Here is a 21859-nt window from a genome sequence, read left to right on the forward strand (position 1 = left end):
GGGCAGAAAAGCCTGAAAACCATTTACCCTACAATAAGCCAACCAGTAGTATATCTCAAAATTTACATAGGGAAATAATCAGATAAATGCTCAAAATCAAGTATCTGAAAATGTTTTTCTAAGAATTATAAACAAAGGTTAGTGAACCAAAATAGCTTAAAAACATCAAAGCAAGTTTTTTTGGTTTTTTTTTTTATCAGAGTTTTCTCAGGTATGGCCCTTGGAATTTAAATAACATTCAGAACTTTAAAAGGTTTTTATAAAATAAAAAGTTTAATGACTTATTTTGTTTTTAGACTGCATCATAAAATACTCCACATTTTAAATTTTACAATTTGAAATAGCCTGTTAAACGGTTGCAGAAATCTACAATTGCAATATTTTTTAATAACTTTTTAACTCTGTTTGATCCAGATCATTCACTTCCTCTCTCCTCCCCATGATTGGAAACACATGAAAGAATTTTCAGAAAGTAGTTTGGAAAACCGAATCTGAAAAAAATTAGTGTACGATCCACTCAGTAAATCTCTACTGACTGATGAGCAAAGAATTTAATGAGGTAAATTTATTTATTAACATAGAAAGTCTTAGTAATATAGTCGATCGTGTTACTAGTGACATGCTAAATATGTATTGCATGTATATTCATTATAGATGTATATGTATGTTATATGTAAGATATATTAGGTTAAGTGAAATAAAGCATATATAGCATGATATCATTATATAAAATATTATCTCCTTGTAATAAATTCATAGGGACATTCTGGAAGGATACATATTAAAAGGTTGAGGTGGTAAAGGAATTATGGTGAACTTACTTTATTTATTTTTACATTTATTATTTTTTGTTACTTTTTAAAATTTTTTGTGCAAGGGATATCTTTGTATCCAGAATAAAATATTTCCATTAAGAGAACTATGGAAATTCTGGAAGTAATTTTCTTTGGAAGTCCAAAATCTCATTTTGAAGAAAATTAAAAAAAATATTTTAAATGAGAGTAGCATTACTGGAATAATAGCATACGATATCATAATGTAAATAGACTGAATTTAAGGTAGACTATACTTATTTATATGTAAAATGTTGATTTGTTTTTAAAAGTTCAAATAGCACTATATTGATATTTTTTCCCTAAGCATCCTTATTAATTAATCCCCACATGATAAATTAATGGTGAATAGAAATTTGCATCACTCAAACATATATATCAATTTATTTTGGCTTTAGATCAAAGAAAAATTCTTCATGCTTAAATTAGTTAAATCATTCCATTAAAACTATTAAAATGCCATCATTAGTCTCACGTGCTTCCCCACTTGGTTAGTAAGTCTCAGAGAATTTGGTTTTGTTAAAAGTGCTTAACTGATGACTCTTGAGTGTAGTGAAGTGTGTTTTAGGCTTTCTCGCAGCTTTATACTTTGATCCTATCCTTCTGTTCTCTTAGCCAAATCCTTCTCTTCCTTTTGTATTCCCAAGGCTTATCCCATACAGGAATCCTTTGAAGTTAATGGCAAAAACAAGATTTGGATAACTTGGTTTTTGTACAAGTTTTGTTTTTAGACATTGACCCCCTCTGTCCAGATGATTTTTACTAGAGACCAGATGTCTTCTCAAGGCTCAGGTTGATATATATGTCCTTCAGCAAACAGCATTTGTGATTTCTAGTGATTTTCTGTGATAAAAGAACAGGGCGAAGGGATGTGTGTATATGTGTGTGTGTGTGTGTGTGTGTATGTTTGTATGCTTATGATGATATAATTTCCAAATGGGTTCTCCAAAAAGTTAACAGAGAAAAAGCTATCATAAATGTATGTGCTGCAAAATGAAAGACACACAGAACTGAGAATATTTTGTTAAGATTTTTATTGAGCTAAAAATGGAAATTCTTTTTCTTAGGAGGGGAGAAGGAAACTATTTACCATTGTTGATTACTTATTATTTTGTCTTTATTCTCAAGTAGTTTCATTTTAACACATAGAAAGTCAAGTATTTTATCATTTGTTTTTATGTGAGAAGTAGTAGTCATTAGTAACTTTGAGAAGACCTGAGCTTCAATATGAAATTTATATACATGGAATGTTTCAATTTATATACATCATTGTTTGAAATTTATACACATGGAAAAATGAAGATAATTGGATCTCATTGACTTGGAATCCCACCCATCCTATTCTAATAATTTTTTTCAGGTTGTCTTTTATTTATTTATTTATTTATTTATTTATAACAGAGGTAATATTGGTGTACCCCCATCAGTTATTACCACCATCCTGTACCCTCCACCAACTCACTCATATTCCACTCCCATAGACCATTAGGCTTCCTTGCCTCTTTGTTTTTCTCCCCCACTCCCACCATACATTTCCTTTCTTCCTATATTAGGATAAAAAATGCTTTCTTTAGTATGTTTTTGTTCATCATTAAAGATACCTCCTCCTTTTTAGGCTAATTGTATTGCTCTCCAGAAATCTTTGGACTACTTGTGATTTGGAAGTATGACTGACATTTGCTATAATATTTTTAAATGATGCTATGGATGGTTTGAGTGGGCAAACATTTATCTATTAAACACTTAAAATGTCCACAATTTACTTTAAAAGCTGTTATGACTCTATCCAATTTCTGAACAATTGTTACTTTCTGTTAATAGAAATTATAATAAAGATATGTATTAGTACTCTAAACTTAATATTTAGAATAATTTTTTTTTAAATTTTGCCAATAGAAGAGAAAGTTTCTCCAGTGAATAAACAGTAATTTTCTGCAAACTTGTAAGATTTTCTTTTGAGTAAGTTGGCTCATTTGTGGTAGTTACATCATTGCTATCTGATTATTTGCACAGGCAGTCTACATGTACACACACACACACAAAAGATTCTGTGTAAAACAGATACATAAATTACATCATATTCACGACTGATTTCTTTTCATTTTAGTCCAAGAGTAAATAATTATACTCTTTAAGGAAACTTAAAAATTAATCTCAAGTTAAAGAATTTTGGAGAGATAAAGGAAACTGTCAACAGTACTTACCTCTGTGGAGTGAAACTACAGGTTTTTTTTGGGTAAAAGGACTTTCATTTTTGATTTTTACTCTTGTGAACAGTTTGAAATTTTTACTATGATTCTATTTTATTGTTCTCATGAAATAAAAAGTGGTCCTAGTGTACTATTAAATTATTACAGAGAAGACATCACATGTATTACCCTTTATTAGCTTGCAAGAAACCAAATAAAATTAAATTTTCATTTTAGTAGTTGTCATTGGGGCAGGTTTTCAGATATCTGAGTATAAATAGAAGAAAGTTCTCTCATGAGGACATACATGGATTTCCTAACAAATGACTTCTGTCCCATTCCCATTTCAACACAAACAGTAGTAAAAGGTTCAGAGGCTGTCAGATAGTCTATACTTTATTCATTATAAGTGATATTATTGTTTAATACTTACACCTTTTTTTGGTATTATGCTATAGGGAAGAAAGATAATTTTTCCTCTGCCTTTCCAAGTTCTTTACTGAGATCCCTGTAATAAGAGACTGATAAACAAGATAAAAACAAATAGACATTTACTAACATGTACACCTCATGTATACATGGGCCCAGGAAAAATGAGTAACTCAAAGAGATGCCTTAGAATTCAGTCTTCAATACCATCTTACTAGGGAAAGGGAAAGGGGCGATGTAGGCCTCTGAAGGGATAGCAATTTGCTTATAGATAAATGAATCCTTCGGAGAGTACATGGATGCATGACAGTTTGTGATGGAATTTGTCTGGATATGGTACTGACTTATAGTCTCGTCCTGTAATAAGAGTGATTCTTCCCTGCTTGAGGAAATTCCCAGGGAGAAAATTTACAATTGAGTTCCTTTTTAGAGGATGTATCTTTGGACAGATACTGGGAAGCTAGAGAAACTCTCTTGTTGAAATGGCTATATTCTAGTGTCTACAGTTCAAACTAATCAATAGGCCAAGTGGCATATTTGGGGTGGCATATTCTGCTACCCTCACTGTCATAGAGAATAATGATAATTCCTTCACAATTAGATGTTTTAATATCCTATACTAGAAGCTACATTCAGAGATTAAAAAAAGAATTGTAGGTAAACTATAACTCTAGTTAAACAGACCAATATATCCTAAGGATTTTTTCCTATTGCTTCATGATAGCTTTCTTTGAGATGCAGGGATAGGTAAGATTTTTATCTGAAATATACCATATAGAATAATTTTTTTTTTTTATTAAATTTTTTTTTTTTTAAAGATTTATTTATTTATTTATTCATTCATTCATTCATTTAAGCACTGGGTACAGTAAGAAGAGCAGGAGGGTGAGAGAATTCACCAGGGCCAGAGCGGGGAGCAGAACAGGCAGAAGGACCGAAGTACACTGCTGAGGGGAGCAGCGGGCGACAGGAGAGGTCTGCGCGCCATGTGGGACCCTCCTCTGGTGGCCGGGGAGCAGCTGGGGATCGAACCGGCGCTGCAGAGGCTGCGGACAGCTTCGCAACCCAGCGCTCAACCGCTGCGCCACCGGGGAGGCCCTACCATATAGAATAATTTAATGACATAGAATATTTAATGATCACATAACTATATGTAAATAATATTTTGGTCACACCTCCTATCTGAAGGATACCTCCCTAGGTTGATTAATAAATAAACAGGTAAATATAAGAGACAATAATTAGAAAAAAATTCAAATATACCCAGCTCAAAAAAATCCTTCTATTATGAAAGAGATACTTCTGAAAGTATTTGCTATCCAATTGGGTATTTTTTAATGCACATGACACGATATTATCAATGTCCAACTTCAAAGTTAGAAAGTCATCAATGTGAGATCTACATTCACACTCAATTATAAAATCTCCAAAACAGAGGATGAATAGTATTTATAGAGAACATTTTCAGCGTGGGGTCAGTGCAATCACTGCTTAGACTCCAGGACCCAAAGAGCGACCTGCAGATGTCATGTTTGAATTTGATCTCCAACAAAGCCTGCATTGTTGTTCTCATCTTGGTATTCACATGACCACACCAGTCGCACAACGTGTTCTCCACCCAGGGCCTTTTTCTCCCCTGCAGCTACATCTGTGGTGAAGGAAAATGCTATGTGTCTGAATTTGTCTTTTTTGATATTGTCACAGCATTAAATGCAATAGCATGTCTTTTTGTGACAGGAGGCAATCTATTCAAAACCTTAAAGAAAAATGAAATGAGTATCTCTCAACTGGGGGACATGACCAGTTTTGTGAAAATGTTTTATGTCATGTGTATATATATTTTTAACTGATATTACAATTCAGAAATATTTCCTTGTGTATTTCTTCTCTTAGAAAGTACATGAGAAATAACTCATCTTTATTTATTTATTTATTTTTAGAGATTTATTTATTTATTTAAGAACTGGGTACAGTCAGAGGCACGGGAAGGTGAGAGGATTCACCAGAGCCAGAGCAGAGAGTAGAACAGGCAGAGTGACGAAGTACACTGCTGAGGGGAGCAGCGGGCCGTAGGAGAGGTCTGCGCACCATGTGGGATGCTAGCCCGTCGGCCGGGGATCGAACCGGCGCTGGAGAGGCTGTGGGCAGCCTCGCAACCCAGTGCTCAACTGCTGCGCCACCGGGGAGGCCCGAAATAACTCATTTTTAAACATTGCAGTTGTGCACAATCTGTATTTCATATTCGAATGAAAGGGAAGTAAACATGTTTCATTTGTTTTGGTTATGGTTTGGTTTAGTTATGGTTATTAAGATGCTATTGATAAACCTGATCGTTATCTCTCTGTACATTTTACATTTCTTTCTCCACATTAATATACATGAAGCTTGTCCATTGCAGATGGAGTTCAACCACCAACTCTGGACTTTCTCACTTTCTGAAGGCTGCTATTATCTTGAACTCATTGTGTTTTCTTCAGACCCTTTTATTCCAAATTTAAAGCTCATATTTGGAGTACCACAAAGCATCAAAAAGAGATCAGCTTGAGGTAAGTTTTCATAAGGTTGTTACCTACATTTAGATTTTACTTGGAATTATTTTTCTGAAACAATAAATATGTTTAAGTGTACTTGACCTTTGCCATTAAAACTATTTTCTTCAGGGGCCTTCCTGGTGGTGCAAGGGCTTAAGCTTCAGCACTATGAAGCAGTCCGCAGCTATTGCAGCAGGAGTTCGATCCCTGATCAGAGAGGTGACATACATGGCGCGGCAGAAACATTCAAATTTTCAAAAAATGGAGCTACAAAGTTTTATACCAAAAATTGAGTCTATAATTCAGTACTTAACTATACTTTTTGCTTTGTTTAAGGAAGAAGGTTGTTGCAATTGTAACTTGCAAGATTCTATCTCTTCTGAATAGGGTTTTGTTTTTTTTAAGATTTATTTATTTATGCACACAAGAGCTGGGGTACAGGTCAGAGCTGCAGGAGGGTGAGAGGATTCACCAGACACAGAGTAGGAAGCAGAACAGGTGGATCAACTGAAATACACTGCTGAGGGGAGCAGCGGGTGAGATAGGTCTGCTGCACCATGTGGGTAGCTCCCTGGCAGGCCAGGGATTGAACTTGTGCTACAGAGGCTTTGGATAGCTTCACAGTGCTATGCTTAACCCCCTGTGCCACCAGGGAGGTCCACAATATTGTAAAATAGTTTTTATCTCCTATTTGCAAATGACTAAACAGAGACTCTGGGGTGTTACATATATTCTATGTGTCACTCACCAAGCTAATTGACAGGACCATGCCTGAACCCCAGGCTTGTCTAGATGTAAAACTTGCTCTTTTCCTCTGACACATGCTGCTTCAATCTTGCAATTAAAAGTGCGGTCACTGTCAGCATTGGCAAGTGTCCTAATTTCTTTGTTGTGTTTTTCATCCCTGTTATTAGTCTCTTCATAGCCACCATCCTGTTTAGTTTGGTCTGCTCTGGCACTGCCCGCTATGTAGCAGGAAGAAATTTAGTTTTGTTTTTACTGGATAACGTGATCAGAAGGTGGGCCATGATGTCCACACAAGGTTTCAGATCCTGGATTTATATGGAAGGAACAAATGATCCATACAGCTTCTCCTCCAAATCTGTACTGCATAGATGGTGGTGACATAGAATTCCAGTCTCTTTCCTGTCTTTATTCTATGACTTATAAGAATTCCATCACAATCGCTATTCAATATTCCTTAAGAAAGAATGTGGCTGGGTCTAGAAGTGGATGACCAAGAGTTAAAAATGAAGACCCTTTCTGTGTGCAGCAGTGGTGGTTGGTTAGGTCGTTGGAGGCAGGTAGGTAGTGAAGCAGATAGTGGCATCTTTCTGATGGCTAAAGATTATGTACAAAACTGTAGTAGAGCAAATTTATGTACAAAACTGTAGTAGAGCAAATTTATGTTAAACATGCTCGAATTATTGCAAACTATAACCTTATTGCAATAGGTTTATCATGTGTAAATCTGAACTAAGTACGCACATATGATCAGTGAATATAACTAAGGGACATCATTGCAGTGACTGAAATAGTTTGAAGGAAGTAGAAGTGTTGGGTGAAAGATTTACAAACAATTTATTCCAAGAAAATGTTTCTAGTTCAATAAGTCAGTCAAAGAGCAAGTATGTATTGGGTTATTACTTTGAAAAGATTATTAGTTTATTGTGCTAAATTTGCATGTAGAAGAATCAACTAGGGAAAATATGCTTTTGGTGATCTACAGACTTATTTATTTATTAATTTTAAAGATTTATTTATTGATACAAGCACTGGGTACAGTCAGAAGCACGGGAGGGTGAGAGAATTCACCAGAGACAGAGCCGGGAGCAGAGCAGGCAGACAGACGGAGGACACTGCTGAGGGGAGCAGCGTGCACGGCAGGAGAGGTCTGTCGTGCCATGTGGGACCCTCCCCGGGGAACCGGCGCTGCAGAGGCTGCGGGCAGCTTCGCAGCCCAGCGCTCAACCGCTGCACCACCAGGGGAGGCCCCAGACTTCTTATTTAAATCTATGTGTGGTGCTGAAAAAAGTCACCTTATTTTTTTTAAGGAATTTCTAACTCCACATCTACAGTTCACGCAATCAACCTTGTGTGAGTTTGAATCCAGCTCTGCCACACGCAAGACGATCAGTTTAGGCATGTTAAAATTCCCCACATTGGTTTCCAGATCTGCAAAAGAACCATGGATAATATTATCTACTGCATAGGATTGTTTTGCAAATTAAATGAATATTCTAGGGCCTCCCCAGTGGCGCAGTGGTTGAGCGCTGGGTTGCGAAGCTGCCTGCAGCCTCTGCAGCGTCGGTTCGCTCCTTGGCTGCTCCCCGGCCACCAGAGGAGGGTCCCACGTGGCGCGCAGACCTCTCCTGTCGCCCGCTGCTCCCCTCAGCAGTGTACTTCAGTCCTTCTGCCTGCTCTGCTCCCCGCTCTGGCTCTGGTGAATTCTCGCACTCTTCCGCGCTCTGACTGTACCCAGTGCTTGTATAAATAAATAAATAAATCTTTTTAAAATATATATATTATAAATGAATATTCTATCTGAAGGGCATTAATCTCTATGTTATGTAATTAAGCCCTTCTAAATGAGTGGCTTTATCTCCCACTCTTAGTGCTATTTCTACTGTTCTCAAGACAAAGACCTGGGTATCACCTTATATTTATTTTTTTCTCTTAAGTCACCTTTGCCTCTCAGATGATTGTTTTGCTGGAGTCTTGCCAATGTTAGCTCCCGTGTCCTGTCTGGTAACTAGTCTATCATTTCTGTTTCCATTATTTCACGATGAAGTTTTCTGATACTCTCCTACTGGATTGCCCTGACAATAAAAATGTTGTAAATACTTTGACTATCTTCATGAGGGCAAGGGTTTATTTATTCATGTTTATAAACTTAATGCCTAACATATAGTTAACTAATGCACACGTGCATTCATGTGCAGACACACTCTTTTTTTTTTTAATCAATGAAAGAATGGAATTCTACTTACCATCTCTGAAATTACCTTTCAAAATGTAAAATTAATCGTATTACTCCTGGCTTACAATCTTTTGGTAGTTTCTCATTTCTCATTTGTATTAGTTGGGTTTCTCCAAAGAAATAGTGACACATAAAATTAACCACCACATCATAGCTCAGAGGATAATATCCAACTCTTGGCATGAAATTTAAGGCTTTCATGATTAATCTGTAATTTTTCTTTCTTTTTTTTTTTTTTAAAGGATTTGAATTTTTTTTTTTTTTTTTCTACAAGCACTGGGTACAGTCAGAAGCGCGGGAGGGTGAGAGAATTCACCAGAGCCAGAGCGGGGAGCAGAGCAGGCAGAAGGACCGAAGTACACTGCTGAGGGGAGCAGCGGGCGGCAGGAGAGGTCTGCGAACAATGTGGGACCCTCCTCTGGTGGCCGGGGAGCAGCCGGGGATTGAACCAGCGCTGCAGAGGCTGCGGGCAGCTTCGCAAACCAGCGCTCAACCGCTGCGCCACCTAATCTGAAAATTTTCAATCTTGTCTCCTCCCTTTGGAAATCACTCAAGTTGCCACTCAGGACGCCTGCATGCTCAGTCCTCCGAGCCACGGCACCTGATGTGTCCGCCACACCAAAAGTCCTTGTCCTCTTGCCATCTCTTTAGTCTTCCCAACTCTATTTTCTGCCTTTCTGAAGACTCACATGGTGTTTCTCATTCTACCCTCACTTGCAAGATTTTGGCCTCTACTAATTTGTGTCTCTGTGGTTAGCCGTAAACACTCATAGGGAATACCCAGTGCATGGCTGTGGGTGCTGAAGGGAGTCTCCCAGGCCTTCCCTGAAAGCAAAACTGTTCTTTAGTCATGTTTTTATTTGCATCTTTAGTAGAGGACATAGCAGGACTTGCTGTGTTGAATTTATTTATAAAATACAAATTTTTCTAATTCTAATTATTATTTCCTTTCAAAAATGTTTTTAGAACCCAGAGCACAATTCGAGTTGTTGACATTACAAGGAACCACCCATTCCAAACTCCATGGTGTCTGTCACTTAAATCTCCAGCAGATTCTACCTGATCACAGTCATCATCTCTGTGCCTAAAAAGACTAGAATGGGCTGGTCCTTCACAGAGAATATCTCAAGGGAATGAGGAGACTTAGGAGAAAAGGGGGATATGAATAATGAAATTGCCATTTTCAACAGTTTTTTTTTTTTAACTAATGTACTAGCAGCATGGTTTTAAAAAAGTTTTTAATTTATACAATTCAAACATTGATTTATTTAAGAACCACAGATGCAACTACCCAACATAATGATAATGAGCCTGTGAGAGCAGGAGATCACAGGGGAATTTTCCTATTTTAACAATAAGGAAACTGTATAAATATGCCATTTACTATTAATTTGCATATATATACACTCACACTGGAAATTGTAGTGAATCAAATCAACTGTGTTTAATATGTAGCGTAAGTGAATACTGTAAATGGAATCATTTGCTTAATCATTTCAGGCTTTATTCTTAAAAATTTTTGTGCTTTTTGAATCTGATATTTTTATACATTAGTGATGAGTGATTGATGCTGGCTTTCTATTCTCTCCAGAAAAGTATAAATCTAAAAAGACTATTTAAAGTTCCATTCCACTTAAAGATGAAAAACTTTTGTGACTTATTTAGAATTTATACTAAGGGGAATACAGCAAATATTTCTGTAACTATGATAGCTTTCTAAATGAAGTTTCTCTGCATCTTTCATTCTCTAAAATATGCTGAAGAGGCATGATAACAAATAGGGTTTTTTGTTGTTGTTTTTTGGTAACTGAAAATTAGAGCTGCATTTTCAAACAGGTATTCACACTGCAGGTGAAAAACAGAGAATTCACCCTATTTCCTTTGTCAAGGTTAAGCTTCGTAAAGCATAAGAAAATTGAAGAGAATTTTCCTCCCACAAATTACCTGCTCCTTCTAAGGTGATACCTGGTGATTCATTGTCTGTCATGCACATTTCTAGGGCTCTTAGTTAGTAGAGGCTATTTCCTAGGCTTTGTGGTAACTGTGAAAGCAGTCTCATTGCTCATATTTTAGGACACAGCACTGATTTGAAAGGGGCAGCGTTTGGCCTCATAAACATGGGACTTGGAGTAAGACAATGAGGTTCAAATTCAGGGTGAGTTATCTAACCTATCTAAGATTGTATTTCCTCAGCCTGAAAATCCAAGTATTGATTCTTACCAGTCTCTTTGCATTGTTGTGAGCTTTGAATGAGATAATCTATGTAACCTGGCACTGGGTAAGTATGCAATAAATACTGTCTATTGTTATGATGAACTTGCAGCCTGTGTGGTTTTCTTTTCTTTTTCTTTCCTTTTTTTTAAGTGAATAGTTTTGGGGTGGAGTCAGAGCCTGATTTTTCAAATTTGGCAATTATTGCAATTTGATGAATTACAACCTTCATTACAAAGAGCAAAAAAAAGTTGATAAAGGTTATTGTCTGTATAAATTACTGTTAGTTTACCTGTATAATGTCACTTTCCTATCTTTACCTTCTTATCGCTCCTCCAACCCCACCATTGTTTGGCTGTATTGTTTAGGAGATATAAGGGGAGGGTTCTCATCAATATTTTCTTAATTCTCAGGGTCTATCTTTTCTATCTGTTCTAGTTTGCTCCAGGTCACACAGGCACAGGAAATTGACAGGGCAGTACCATCTGATGCCATGCTGAATTCAGACCAGTGTGTTTAGCAGAAGACTCTGGCAGCCAGACCTAAGTAAGCACATGCTCACCAACAACCAAAGCTGCCTGACGGGAAACAGCAAGTGATTTGGGCAGTGGCATCCAGGAGCAATCCTCCAAGTAGTGTGCAAGGTGCCCATGCTGCCAGCATGAAGTACAAATTAATTGTCTTTTATTTGGGCTCTCTCACAGTTATGTATCCTATAGTCTTTGTTCTGATACTGATACCTCCTGTTAACAATCATTCTCTCCCAGTGAGTTCTCCTTTCAGAACAATCAAACCTAAATCAACCTAAGTCATTTTAAAAATGACTAATCAATTAATGTTTTATCATAAATATTTTGTTAATGTGACTAATTTAAGATTTATGAAGATTTATGAAGAGAAAAACCTAAGAAAATTATTTAGACATTTACTTTCCAAAGCGTACAACATGGAACTCTTTCTAAAAATAATTTTATTGGAGTTACATGGTATTTTGACATTATTTAAGATTCAGGCACACATGTTGTTATAAATCAACATCTGGGTATGCTACATGAAGTCACCACTAAAAGCCCAAACCTATCCCTCACCATGCCATTGGCCCCTTTCACCTGATTTCCCCAGCCAACCCTTGACTGTTCTCTCTTCCTTTCCAGTGGCCACTAAGTGGTCTTTTAGTCTCAAGGTTTTTGTTTCACTTAGTTCATTTGTTTGTTTGGTTTCTTTATGTACCAATATACATACATGAATGAAATAATATGTTGTTTGTCTTTTTCCTCCTGCTTTATTTCACTAAGTATACAACCTTTTAGGTTCATTCATGTTGCAAAAGGCAGGACTTCATTAGATAGATAGATAGGTTGATAGATAGATATAGATAGATAGATAGATAGATAGATAGATAAGTAGATAATAGAATTCACTATGTATACATACCGCTTTTTCTTTATCTCATAGTCTGTCAGTGGGCACTTAGCTTGGCTATTGTAAATAATGTTGCATTGAACATGGGAAATAATGCCGTATATATTATATCTCTGCAAATTAGTGCTTCTCACAAAGCAAACAACTCAGTCAAAAAATGGGTAAAAAAAAAAAAAAAGATACTTCTCCAAAGAAGGAATACAAATGGCCAACAGGCATATGAAAAAAATGTTCAACATCACTAGTTATCAGGGAAATGCAAATCAAAATCACAATGAAATTGCACCTCACACCAGTGAGAATGGCCCACATTAAAAAAAAAAAAAAAATGAAGCAATAAATGCTGGAGAGGATGTGGGGATGTAAACTGGTCCAGCCACTATGAAAAACTGTGTGGAGTTTCCTCGGGTCACTAAAAATTGATCTACCATATGATCCAGTGATTCCACTCCTAGGAATCTACTCAAAGGACACAAAAACAATGGTTCAAAATGAAACCTGCACTCCTACTGCGGCAGCCTCTGCCGCTGAACGCCAGTGAACTTACTGGAAAGAGGGAGGCTTTCACTCAGACACATCAGAGTGAATAAGACCCCCTTCCCCTGTGCGCTGGACTGGACAGTCAATGACGGGTAAGATCGGGGGCAGACTAAAGAAGGCACTGGCCAGCCTCATGTCTGTGACTCCTGACGACCTAAGACAGGCGCATTCCCCGAGGGGCTTCATCATGATAAACTTTGGCGTTCACATCAAACAAGGCCTACATGCCTATAAGCCTAATTTAGGCAATAAGCCCGCAGTAAAAAACCCCTCCTTTGCTTGAAAACAAGGCTGCTAACAGCGTTGCCTACAAACAAGCCTGATGGAATTACCTACAAAGCAGTTTAACCATTAACCAGTTAGTCATTGTTTCTGAATAAGTAGTAACTTAGCAACTTGTCTATAATTATACTATTTTCTTACCTACCTGACTTTTTCTATATATGTAAAAATCAGTTTCAGGAAATGTATTATAATCACATATGCTTAGCAACTTGTAAACCAATTGCTAGAAAATTGTATTCTATGCCTAGGTAACAAGAAACATTGTTATGCTGGGAAAATAGATTTTGTGTGACCTAATGCCTTTTGAAAATGTATAAATATACGTAATGATTTGAGCAAATTACATTCAGATCTTCACTCTTGAAGTGTGTCTGTCTGTCATTTATGCACCGATTCCTTGAGCATCCTCACAGTTTCTCAATCCTGAGACAGTCCTGCAAGTCTACCGCTGCGCTGGTCCGCGGCACCTATGTTTACTGCAGCACTATTTACAATAGACAAGATATGGAAACAATTCAAATGCCCTAAAAGAGATGAATGGATCAAAAAGTTGTGGTATATATACACAATGAAATATTACTTAGCAATCGAAAAAGACAAATTCATGCCATTTGCGGCAACATGGATGGGAGCTGGAAAGGATTAGGATAGCTGAAATTAGAAGGAAAAAGATAAACATTGGGTGGTCTCACTTATATGTGGAATATAGAGAAACCAAACAAAAGATCAAGAAAACGTCAAAACTGGAAAGGTGATCATAGAACTGAGGCACACATCAAAAGGGGGGGAGGGGAGGGATGAACACAGGGAATAGAGTAATGGTTCACGGGTGATATAGTGGCAGGAGAACTATGGGGACTACAATGATGTAAGAAAAAAAATTAAGTAAGTAATTAAAGAAAAATAGTGCTTTTATATTTTTTGGCTGGAGATGTAGAAGTGGGATAACTGGATTGTACGGAATTTCTGTTTTGAGGAATCTTCAGACTGCCTTCCCTAATGGCTGCACCAATATACATTGCTACCGATTTACATTCCCGTGAATTTACATTCCTCCCAACAACAGTTTACATGCTCCACACCCTCACCAACACTAGTGTGTTCTCTTTTTGGATGACAGCCATCCTGTATCAAATATGTGATATCAAATGTGTGAGAATATATCTCATTGTTGTTTTTACTTACATTTCCCTGATAATAAGAGATAATAAGCACCTTTTCATAAGCCTGTTGGTCACTTGTACCTCTTCTTTGGAGAAGTGTCAGCTCAATTTCCAATCAGTTTATTTCTTTGCTGCTGAATTTTATGCGTTCTTTATATATTCTGGATTAACCCCTTGTCAGATGGATGATATACAAGTATCTTCTCCATTTAGTTGGTTATGTTTTCATTTTGATGATAGTTTCTTTTGTTGTGTAAAAGTCTTTTATTTTGATGTAGTCCCAATTTTTTTTAACTTTGCATTAGTTTCACTTGCCATGCAACATGGAACACCTCAAAATTTTTAGATTTCTTGATGTGTTGATTTAAGCAACACACACAATGATGATAAAGAAATGAAATTATAAAATAGTGAAAATGACCTAGGTAAGGACAACTGATCTTGGTTTAGAGATTTGTTTATGGAAGCAACAAGAATTTGAAGTCACATTAAGATGTGCATCAAAATTCAAATGTTTGCTTCTGTTTTAATATGCATATATGAACAGGTAACATGAAGTCAGCTGCATAAATTGGGTTGAGAACCTTCAGAAATACATAGAAGAAAATGTAGGTGATAGATGCCTTTGGAGATTCTACTTTAACAGCAAGGGGATTTATTGTATATGTTATGTTAATTTTTTTAATTAAGAAGAGAAAAAAATACTTGTAATTCTTTTCCATGGAACAAAATATTATGTGGTTAAACATCTTGGTAATGGAAGTATGGGAGGTGACTTTAGAAGCATCTATTCAGGTTCTTTGTTCAATCCTAATGAGTTCTAATGTTTTTAAACTACTAATCCTCAAAAGGAGTATGGAACAACATTTTATTAAATGTTAGTATTTTATTAAATTAGTATTTATTAAATGTTAGTATTTTATTAAATGCTAACAATCTATTGTTCTTTCTTGTCAAAATTTGGCCCATAGGATTATGTTCAAGATATATTTTTCCAAAAGAACTGTTATAATTGGTACACATATTAAATATATTGAAAGTAGTTTCTCTTGGGTTATAACTTTGAATTTTTTTGGTTATAAATAAAATATTTAGAAGGAAAAAGATTTTTCATATATTTATTTCTCTTGTTTACATTTGTAAATTTGATAGAAGTTATTAAAGCAAATAAATTATTACTGTTGTTACTCTGGTTTCAGACCTCCATTTTTTACTAATAGAACTCCATTTGGGAGATAAACTTCTTTTACCTTAATATTTTACTTCTATTTAAATTACCAGACATCTCAAAATCCATAGCCTAGAAAGGTAGCCAGTTACAGCCACCAAAGTAAAAATGTTTTATCAAATAATCATTGATTCTTTTTTTCCTATTTCTTTATTGCTCTTAAAAAAATAAAATTAATGATGATAACAAACCCCAAATAATAAAATCCTACAGAAATTCCTGAGTTTCATTTGGGATTATGATCTACAAGTCACCTCTGTATTTCCCTTTAGAGTGAAAGATATTTTACAAAAATATAAGGATATACACTAAGAAAATAGATTGTGAACAGTAGAAGCACCAAATGAAGTGTGTGAAGGGGAGCAGGGATTAGTATCTGAACTGTTATCCATCAGCCTCTGTTAAGTCATGCCAAATAAACAAACATGCAACTAAAATTAATTTGCTTACTATGAAAATTGTGCTTGAAGCAAGTCTGCTTATCTTCTCTTTCAACCAGATTACTCCTCTACATCCATTTCTCTAGGATTATGATTCCAAGGTAGTAATTAGTGCAGGCAATAGCTGAATGGATTTCAATAGCCTCCTAAAAACAGAATTGTTTGTTTTACAATATAACTACTTTTTCACAGGAACTTTGTGTTCAGCTTTGTCATGTCACTGGGACCAAATTTTAAAGTGGTCTTCATTGTTTTAAATTGCCATTATTTCCACTGGAAAAGTAAAGTTGGATTGTTCCAGATATGATGCATTTAGGATATCCTTTCCCTCTTTTACTTCCTTAATTGAATTCATTCTTTTCTGTTAGTTTCAAACATCAGCACCCACCCCCCCAAACATCAGCACCACCCTGCAGATTTTTAAGTAAGCTCTTTGAAGCCAATCTCTCAAAGAATACATTTTATTTATTTCCCTTTTATAGTCTTTCCTCTGATGGATCTGCCACAATATTGACATAGAGTAAAATTTTATTGAATAGAGACAAAAGAGTTGGATTACTCACCTGAAGCTGGAGCATTACCTGGCCTCTTGGAGTGTACCTTCTTTTTTTAACTATTAAAAAAAAATCCCCAAAACTGGGGCCTCTGGTGGTACAAGGGGTTAAGACACAACCTATGAAACTGTCCGCAGCCACTGCAACATGAGTTTGATCCCCTGGCTGGCCAGGGGGCTACCCTTATGGTGCAGCAGATTCTCCTGTTTCACTTGCAGCTCCCCTAAGCAGTGTATTTCAGTACATCTGCCTGTTCTGCTGCCCACTCTCTCTCTGGTGAATCCTCTCATCCCCCACACCTCTGACCTATACCCCAGCTCTTGTATGTATAAATAAATTAAAAAAAAAAAAAACAGCCAAGCATGGTATAGGGACATGGAGGGCAGGGGTGAAAGAGGAGGTTGGAGGAGCTGAGTGGGAGCAGTGCCTTCATATCAGTGCAGATTCCTAAAGTTTGCTCTCTGGGGTACACTTGGACCCTACTCTCCCATGGAGAAGGATATTCTGTACCCTTCTTGGGATGTTCCTTTTACTTCCACCTGCTGCACTCAAGTGAATTCACAATAATATAATAAAAGGTGTAAGTATTTGATGGTTATGTAATAGATCCTTTCTCTTGCTTTTGTCTGATTAATTTCTCTTTCCACAATTTAAAAAAAAATTCTCATGGAAGGGATTGGATTTTTTTATGTCTCTCTCCCCTCTCTCCTCTTCTGGGATGTGCATGTGACTTATTTTTTTTTAAGATTTATTTATTTTTATACAAGAGCTGGGATACAGGCCAGAGGCGTGGGAGGGTGAGAGGATTCACCAGAGACAGAGCGGTGAACAGAACAGGCAGATGGACCAAAGACACAGCGCTGCGCTCAACCCACTGCGCCACCAGGGAGGCCCTGAATGTGACTTATTTTTAAATACTAAATGTTTTAGGTAGTTGATCTTTTCTATTTTTCTTTAATTTTATTTTCTTAACCATGGAAGGGTAACTTTACTTTTGTTTTCATATTGTTGTCTAAGGGAGGTGGCTGATATTAGAATAATTTTCAGTAAGTGAAAATATTGAGTGCTTCTGGGTGCATGGGCAGCTGTAGTTTTTAGAGAAGGGAGACCATGGGCAGTATGACCCACTACTTCTCACAAAGTGTTTGCTCTGGAAATTAGCAACTGGAAAGTTTGGATCCCTGAATTTGTGATCCTCAGGCATATTTGTTAGAATGCTTTTTCAAGAGTAATATGGTACAAGTGATTTTAATTCCAGTTTGCTATAGAATTCCAAAAATTGTAAAAAAAAAAAATCGTTCTCAACTAAATCCATTTGTTGATCCAGGTCATACCTAATTTGCTCCAATAGTGAATAAATTAACTACTATGTAAGATACTCTTATTTTTCAAAAATGCTCTCATCAATGAAACTCTGGAACTCATTTTATTATGTTCTTATGTCAAGTAGATAGAATGACATTCAGAAGAGCTAAATGCATTTTCTTGCTGTCAAAATACACCAATATAGAATAACTTTTCTTCTGCAGACATAATTCAGATTGAACTCTCTTGGCAACTCTTTCCAACTTGACTATATCAAACACAATATAATTTTGGAGTGTTCTAAAGAGGCTGAAATGTATTTTAGAATATAATATTATAAAGTTTTAATCCTATACTGGTAGTTATCTAAGGATAATTCTTAAGTGTAAAAATGAATTAATGTTTATAAATTAGCAGACTTGTGTATATACATGATAAGATATAGGATATCTCCAGCACCTCAGGAAGTTCCCTCATACCTCTTCCCTTTTAGCCCACAAAGGTAACCATTACTGCAATCACTACCAACATGAGTCGGCTTCTTTTCCTTTCTTGAAATTCATATAAATGGAATATATGCTGTTCACTCTTTTGATTCTGATTTCTTTGAACATTATGTCTGTGAGAGTCAGTTAAGTTGTTGCACATAGCAATTTTTTTTTCATTATTCTTGTGAAAATGCCACAATTTATTTAACCATTCTATTATTGATGGACATTTGAGTTAGACTCAGTTTTGGACAATTATGAATAAAAGGTCTATGTCTGTCTTTGTCTATGTTTTGATGGATATTATTGAACTTGTTTTGAGTCAAAGAGACTCAAAGAAAACACCAAGCCAAAACAAACCCTAGAAAATATGGCTCGAAAACTGAGGCTACCGGGGCGGGTTGGGGGGTAGGAAGGAAAGACATGGGAGGTGCAAATGGACTATGGTGGGTTATGATGGGTGACTTGGTGGTGGGTGTAGTGTGATAACATACACCCAAAAAGGTGGGATCTTGTATTTCTGAATCATATAAAATATAAACTGATGTTATCTTCAGACAAAAATCATAAATAAGTAAATACAAAGAGTTTCCATCATTAAATTCATCAAGCAGAAACCAAGCACCATATATCAGAGGATAAAGAATAAATGTTTTGTAGTTTATTGTTAGATTGGTTATATTTTAAGTTTCCTCCAACTACAAAGTATTTAAATTCTAAAATATTGAGATTCTTCTGTATGGCACAAAATTTCAATCATGTGCCTTTTAAAATGCTTTATTTTCATTACCTTACTTGATCTTAACCATTCTGAACACTAAGCTATAAAATTTTAACATTTTATGTTGGAAAGAAAATGGACTCTGAAATTATTGCACCTGGTTAGTTTATAAAGTGGCAGAGCCTGGAAGAGATTGCAGTTTCACTGGCATTGATTTTAGTTTTCAGTTACTCTCTCTCAGGGTTGGAGTTTATAACCCTAGAGAATAGTGGTAGGAAATACACTTCCAGACACAGGTTTGAGAGCTTTTGAATGCTCTTTATCCTACATACATTCACTTGGAGGATTTCTAGGAGAGGAATTATACGTGTTGAGATGGAATCATATATGGAACAGAACGTAGGGTGAAATTCAATAACGGTACTGTAATAAAATTTGGGTTAACATGAGTAGTTCAGGAGCTTGGGAAGAATCAAATTAATAATGAAATCCAATAAACATACTGAGTGCCAAGGTCTGTAGACTTAGGTGAATCACATCTTGTGAGCCTCCGATTGGTTGTGTAGCATGGCCAAGAGTGAGATAGAAGGTGAAGTTTTACTCCGGAGTGGTCATGTGCTCAGTACATGTGTTATACGTGCTCTTTCTCTCAGGTTACAGAGAATGTAAATCATCAATGACGAATTCTTAAACACATAAGAAATCAAGGGGAGGGCCTCCCTGGTGGCACAGGGGTTAAAGTATTAGTGCTGTCAAGCTATTGCCAGTCCCTACAGTACGAGTTTGATCCCCGGCCAGGGTGCTAACCCACATGGCAGCAGACCTCTCCTGTCTCGCCTGCTGCTCCCCTCAGCTGTGTATTTCAGTCGATCCTGCTGTTCTGCTCCCCACTCTGTCTCTGGTGAATCCTCACACCCCTGCCTCACACCCTCTGGTCTACACCCCAGTTCTTGCATGCATGCATAAATAAAATAAATCTTTGGGGAAAAAAAATCAAGGGGAAATGTAAAGGAATACTATTATTCAGCTAAAACAGTCTTTTTGTAGACTTTTAAATCAGTTGCTTTGAATTAGAAATATTCCCGAATCTTAAGTATGACCTTGATATTATAGGGAAATACTGGGCTTTCTGTTCATGTGCAAAACTCAGTTTCAACAAATGCTTTTAGAGTGTATATATGTAGTGAAAACCAGATGGAGAATCCTGTCCATTTTTTGTTGTGTGCAGTGTGTCTGACGTTTTATCACTTGCCAAGTCCTGGCCACCTGTGGCTCCGTCCTGGCAGCTCTGTGTTTAATGGGCCAGACAGTCTGTTCACAGGAAGGGCCTCCTGAAGCCTAACTAAAAAGCAAATAGTTCACATGACCAGGGTTCTGATAATAAGGATTTGCTGAATACATAATTTGACGTGTTTTGCTTTGAGCAGACACACTAACCAGTGCTTTTGTTGGCATCACTGCCAAAAACTTTGCACATAAACAATTAGCAGCAAGCCATTTGATTTTCCACACAGGAAACCCAACACTGAACACTCAGTACTCTGAAGATAGATCTTCTCTTTTCCTATTGTTTTCATTTGTTCAACTCCAACCATTAACACATTAATGGACCAATTATTGGGACCTGGGGCCCCTCAGGGGTGTAACTCACAGACCTAAGACTCTCTTCAAATTTAGCTGTACGTCCTTTCAGAATCACCTACAGTGTGGACTGGTCCTACATGACTCAGAAAATAATATGAACAGAGTGTAGAGGCAATAATAAGATGCATAATTGGCTACTTCTACTAGAAGATTCTAAAGAATGCCATATTTTTATCTATTTCTGGTAGACTGAAATATGCCTTTATATATATTTTTATTATTTTTTTTTAATATTTAAAGAGCAGGTTTATTAGGGAAAGGGACGGAGGAATAAAGGAAACTTGCATAGACACAAGCGGGCAGGAAGAGCTGCCCCAAAAGGGACAGATTCACTAAGAGAGGCCTGCATGGTTGCAGGTGGTGGCCTTGAAGAGAGCGGCCTCTGCTAAGGGAGGTCAGTGAGGAGAAGTCCCGACATGGTACAGGTCACCGGCAGCCAGAAAGCTGCTCCCCTCTAGAGGGAGAGAGTTGGTGAAGAGGCACCTGCATAGGCACAGGTGGGCAGACGGAGTGCTGCCCGAGCATGTGCAGAGACTGCACTGATCAAGTCCTCTTCTGTTTGGGAGGGGTCACTCCTTATGAGCCTTCTGGTGAGCTGCTGATTTTGGATAACTATGTAGAATCTGAAAGGGACAGGAGTTCCACAATGCGCTCAATCTCCAAAATATGCCTTTATCTTTTAAAATGATTTCTGTATGCTTTGAATCCTTTTGCTAAATGTGGCCTAATTTCTGACATGGAATAGATAGAATCGTTTCACCTCAGGAGACTATTGAGCACTCAGGTTTCAATTATCTTCACCTGTAAAATGAATGGGCTGGAGACTTGATCCTGAGAATCCTTTCAGTGGTTCTCTGGTTGGCACAAAGCCTTCAACTGGACAGTTTTAGAAAACA

The 21859-nt window shown here is 36.8% G+C and overlaps 1 long non-coding RNA gene across 2 annotated transcripts; it reads left to right on the forward strand.

Annotated features, from left to right (window-relative positions):
* The first annotated feature begins 471 nt into the window (after nt 1-471).
* Nucleotides 472-11632, forward strand: LOC129145319 (uncharacterized). 2 transcript variants are annotated; one of them, XR_008550738.1, is made up of 3 exons: nt 472-559; nt 5850-5997; nt 11612-11632. It is a non-coding gene; the product is annotated as an uncharacterized LOC129145319 (long non-coding RNA). The 2 variants fall into 2 exon arrangements; XR_008550736.1 differs by lacking the exon at nt 11612-11632 and adding an exon at nt 6112-6163.
* Nucleotides 11633-21859: the final 10227 nt, after the last annotated feature.

This window comes from Talpa occidentalis, unplaced genomic scaffold (genome assembly GCF_014898055.3).
Source record: "Talpa occidentalis isolate TD23 unplaced genomic scaffold, MPIMG_talOcc4v2.1, whole genome shotgun sequence".
Lineage (NCBI taxonomy): Eukaryota > Metazoa > Chordata > Mammalia > Eulipotyphla > Talpidae > Talpa > Talpa occidentalis.